This window comes from Nelumbo nucifera, chromosome 4 (genome assembly GCF_055504915.1).
Source record: "Nelumbo nucifera cultivar China Antique chromosome 4, China Antique-T2T, whole genome shotgun sequence".
In the NCBI taxonomy this organism is placed as follows: domain Eukaryota; kingdom Viridiplantae; phylum Streptophyta; class Magnoliopsida; order Proteales; family Nelumbonaceae; genus Nelumbo; species Nelumbo nucifera.
In genome coordinates, this window is record NC_142652.1 from 73,582,668 (window position 1) to 73,588,046 (window position 5,379).

General features: G+C 45.0%; 1 pseudogene; it reads left to right on the forward strand.

Annotated features, from left to right (window-relative positions):
• Positions 1 to 705: 705 nt before the first annotated feature.
• On the forward strand, positions 706 to 3,710 carry LOC104611268 (uncharacterized; annotated as a pseudogene).
• Positions 3,711 to 5,379: the final 1,669 nt, after the last annotated feature.

A 5,379-nucleotide genomic window follows, 5' to 3' on the forward strand; every position in this document is an offset into this window, starting at 1 on the left:
CTTCCCTTTGGACTATGTTGAGGAGGCTTTCTTGGGTCCTTGGGCACCTTTTACTGGTGACAAAGTGGGAGGTGAAGACCTGCACGAACTGCGCTCAGCTCCTTATTAAACCTGGCGCAAGGTTTCGGTGCCAAGTGCGGACTACTCCTTTGAAAGTGGTGGAGAAGGTCACGCACATGCAAGACTCGCTCGCCTTGGCCAGATGCATCTAGGACTGAAAGGCGTCCACATGGTTGTTGGGATCAAAGGACCCATCATACTTGTCCAACGGGGGGAGCTTGAAGTCCCTTGGCATGGGGACAGCAAGGAGCTCTGGTGATAGGGGGGAGGGAACTGAAAGGAGCAGTGTAGCTTTTACCTCACCCGAACTCACCTCTACCTTGCCTTTGAGCTCGGGCAGGTCGCGGGTGACAGCTCGGCGAGCTCGGTGACGCCTTCACTGCTTCTTAGCTGGCTCGGCATTGGTGCTGCTAGCCTCGGTATTACTGAGCTCGATGGGCCCAGGGAAAAGCTCGGACGGCTGTCGGTAGCTACGAACAGAGGGGGCTTGTTCCAGGTCGTCGGCCAGCACTTCGAACCGGTTTTCGGCAAGCGGAGGTTCGAACTGCGAGCGTTGAGGAGATACCGCCCTAACTGGCTGGGAGGCCCCCGACCTGACTGCAGGCCGCGAGGCGGGGGTAGGGTGTCTTTCCTTCCTTCCACGGGATGATACCGAGGTTTCTCCTCGGCGGGAAGGGAGTTCACCTCGACGGTGAGTCTTGGTTGGCTGTGCAGCTGGATGCCAAGGAGGGAGTGAAGGGAACTGCTGTTGATACTGGTATTGGGACATTTGGTGCAGTGCTTGCTGTTGGTGGAACTGAAGTTGCTAGAACTGTTTCATTTGGGCTTGCATGTTTCGCATGCACTGCATCAGGTCTTCGAGCTGACCTTGGCTGGCCACCAGAGGGAGGATGGTGGGTTTAGCGAAGGTTGTTCCAACGATAGAGGGTAATGGAACGGTCACGGGTGCCACCGTCAGGGGCACATTAAGACTAGGTACCCGTCCACGGAGAGGTTGGGTAGCTGGAGTTGTTCCTCTGGAGTTGTTGGAGGAAGCCATGGTGATGATGAATTCTTTGAGGGAAGTTTCACAGAAGTTAGAGGAAGGCCTTTTGAAGCGTTTCCCACAAACGGCGCCAAATGATGCAGCACAATCTGGGCACTCCTAGCTAGCTGAGAGTTGGCTCTTAGCTGTGACGGACGGCACCTGAGAGGAAGAGGAAAGTGAAGGGTTCCCGGGGAGCTCTCCCAACGGGGACACTCCGATGGCTAAGTTAGGACTTTGGATAAATCTCAAGGGAAAAACAGAGAGTAAGAGTGCTGAAAGTGCTAGCTTCAATACCTTTGCTTCATGAGGGTTGGGGTCCTTTTATACCAGAGCTCGGTCACATCAGGTGTAACCGCTAGGGCAGGGGTGGCAGGTGCAGGCTGTTGCCACAGGCTGCCACTGCAAGGTACGGACTCGACAGGCATGCCATGCTTTTCAGAGAGGGTAGGCAGAACGCCGTTTGGCAAGAAATCCGAGCACTGCCACCGGATCCTGTAGGTATGGATGTCAGGCAGGCACGGATGTCAGGCAAATCTCCCTACAGTCTACCGAGCTACCGTACACCGAACTACCTAGGGCAGATTTGCCTTGCACCGAGGTGCCCATACTGGAGGTGAGCCTTAAGCAAGTTTGAATAGGAATCTCAACGGTGATGCCCCGAGGTGTTTCTCCCTCGGGACACTTAGCCAAAAGCCAGGGTGCTCCCTTCTTAGGAAGGGAGAGCTCGGGGCCCCTTAGGAGGAGCTCAGGTCTCAAGGGGAGCTCGGGGAGCTCTGCCTTCAGGCTTGGGGCGAACTGGGCCTTGCTACTCGGCGGGTTGTCACACCCACCGAGTCGTTAGGTCGGGCCTCGACGAGCTTGTTACGCCGGGTTGTGGCCGGGTTGTCATGCTGAGTTGTCGCTTTTGCCATGTCATGTTCACGTGTCCCCGTGCTACGAGGTCGGGCCAAATCACCCTACATCAAGTGTCATCTAATTTTCTTTATCAACCAATCAAATGTTCAAATCTCTCCTAAGTTGACAGAGAAAAGGAAAAAAAAATAGCATCTATGCATACATTTGGATGGAGGTTGTTCGTGTAGAAGGAAAATATAGCAATCATGGTGCTTGAGAGGTGAGAGTTGTTCGTCCATAAGCTGGATGCTCTGAAAAGCAGGAGTTATGCTGATTCAAGTTCATAGGTTCTGAATCAAGGTGAATCTAGTGTTTCATCCCTTTCTATGAACAAAGATGTTCTATATTGCAACTTTGTGTGTAGCTTCTATGTGTTAGTGGCTTGCTTTTGTTGGAGAGAGTCACCATTGAGGAAGCTCAGAGTCTGTTATACTGGTTAGAGTATGAGACTGGCTTTGGCAAGTAGGTGTATGTGAACTAATTAGCATGGGTGAGTCTTCTTGGCAAATTCAAGTTCATCAACATCCATCATAAGTAGAATTTCAAAGTGTATAGGAAATTTAAGGTGCTATTAGTTGTTGAAATTTTTGGTCAATTATGCTTTTTTCTTGAATTGCTCGCTGTACATGCCGCAAATGGTTGGATCACTGTACTAAACACCTGTTGCTACACTCCCATTTTTCTCTCCCCACTCTGCTGTTGTAGCATTCTGTAAAGGAATACTAAAGCATGCTACTGCATGGGTGGCACTGAGAGAAGATGGAGCAGCATACGAAGTTGCACTAACACTTGAGGAAGTGAGAGAAAGGATGTGATCTATGTTGTCACTCACGGATGTTAGACGTTTTCCAATCCCCAAGAATCCTTATGCTGTTATCTTTGTTGTAGCCACTGTAAAGTCACACATCTAAATTATAGATGGGAAAACAATGCGTGTAATCATAATGCCTTTTTCTAACTTTCATCTTATATTTGTATTCCTTCCAAAACTCAGCCTACACAATTTGTTCTTTCTTTAAGCTTTTTTAACTGATTAAGACTATAGCTTTAAATGGTATTCATTTTCAATTCAATTTTATTAAGGGTCTGTTTGGTTTGTAGTTGGAATTGAAATTAGAATTGGAATCAAAATCTTCTTTAATCGGAATTGGAATGATCCATTCCCATAGTCTGTTTGGTTCAGATAGGAATGAGAATAAAAATTAAAATCAGTAGGAATAGAATTTCATTCCCAAGGGAAAGGTAGGGAATGATCATTCCCTCAAATGGGAGAATGCCACTTCAGCAAGAATGAGAATAAAATTCCGATTCTTCCCAACCAAACAGTTGGAATCGGAATAACCCATTCTGATTCTGATTCCAAACCCTATTCCCACGAACCAAATGGGGCCTAAGATGAACCAAGTTTGATTTGTTTACAATTGAATCAAATATGGTATAACCCAATCCAATCTACTAATATGCAAGCTTTTAAATGTTGATATATCCAAGCTTATTTGTTTAAGTAGTCCGTTGTTTACAATTTTTTCTTACCACATTTCTGATTTTGGCATCTTTTAGACAGCTTCAAAGAGCTTGGTTGGGTTCAGAAGTGAGATGGGTGACAGGAGGTCTTGTGTCATTCTTCATCCTCCACAATTATGAATTTCGCAGATCTGTATTTATGGGTTCAGGCTACATTTGGCATTGTTTAACCTATCTCCTTCTTGCAGTTGAAAATTTTTCATAGAGCATTTTAACTACAAAAGGTAAATAAGTCCATAAAATAAAATATAACTTAATAGGTTGGCAACTTGGCATGGAAGGAACCAAGGAGTCTCCCTTGTAACAAAAGCGCCCATGAACTTGTATTTATCATCATGAGCAATTGATTGGTGTTATTTGGCATGTCTTTTTTTAAAAATCTTTCATTAAACTTGATAACGAAAAGACGATATGAATTTTTGTATTAAGATCTTAACATCTTAAAGACCGTTTGGTTAAGGTTGTCTTTCTGTACATTTTCTTTATAAAGATATAATAAAAAAATCGAAAAGATCCATTTGGAGTTTCTCGAAAATGGATTCTCCCTTGTAACAAAATCGCCCATGAACTTATATTTATCATCATGAGCAATTGATTGGTGTTATTTGGCATATCTTTTTTGAAAGATCTTTCGGCAGATTTGACAACCAAAAGACGATATAAATTTTTGTATTAAGATCTTAACATCTTGAAGACTGTTTGGTTAAGGCATGTCTTTCCGCATATTTTTTTTTTGCAAAGACATGATGAAAAAATTGAAAAGCTCCATTTGGAGTGAAGGGATGAGAGATCCATCATATGGATGGCCGAACCCTGTAGGAAGGTAGGGCAAAATTTCAAAAATTTCTCTCTCTCCCATCTGGGAATCACATTCCCTCTTTTAGAAAAAATGCATTTTTCAATGATCAATCTTGAACCAAGAACCGAACCAGATCTGAACCAAAATAGTAGGAGAGAGATATACCTGATACGAAGAAACAGTATCCTCCAATGAAGGTGTTCACGCCCAAAGAAGTCTCCAAAGACTGCTTCCACTGAAGATGACACAGTGTAGGGTGGAGCGGAATCAACAGTGTTCTTCCTAAGAACCGAATCCTTCAACAAGAATTCAATGGAGGCAGTGAGCACGATTTCAGATCAGCCTTTCTCCAAGGACTGATATCAAGAACTATTCTTGATCGCTCCTACAAAACTGGAGATCGGACTGGCAATGGCAGCGGCAAGAGGATGACGCAGGGAGAAGATGGCACAGTCACACTGTTGCTGTCTTCTCTCTAGGTGATATGATATCTTATCTCTGGGATGCTTTGGGATGGGCTGAATGGTTCGCCCCCTCCTCCTTTTATAGACTTAAAGAGATCAACTCCTAATCCCATTAGGAGTTTCCTGATTCAAATCCTTATTTGAATATGGACTCTCTTTAAGTGATAAGGATAAATCCTTATCTTATCTGCAGATTAGATCAGCTCTCTCCTAATCTCATTGGGAGGTTTCCAGATCCAAATTCAGATATAGACTTTCTGAGTGGATAGGGATAACTCCCGATCCTATCTGCTGATCCAATCCCAGATCCGCCCCTCTCTTTAATTAGTCTAACTAAACCGGTTCGAAATGGGCTTTAAGCCCAATAAGTCTATGTGCTCATTAACCTTCCAAACTGCTGCCCAGTTGGGCTTCTTTGTATGGCGTGGGACCCAAACATTGATCTACACATTAGCCACATGGGTTCAGCCCAACCTCTGTTACAAGGCCTGGCCGAATTCACTGAAAAGATAGTGAACCCCCTAAAGCCCGTCACATAGGCTCCTAATGGGCCCAACACTTACACTAAGTGGTCCCTAGACCAAGCCACCTTATAAAAACCCAGGGACTGT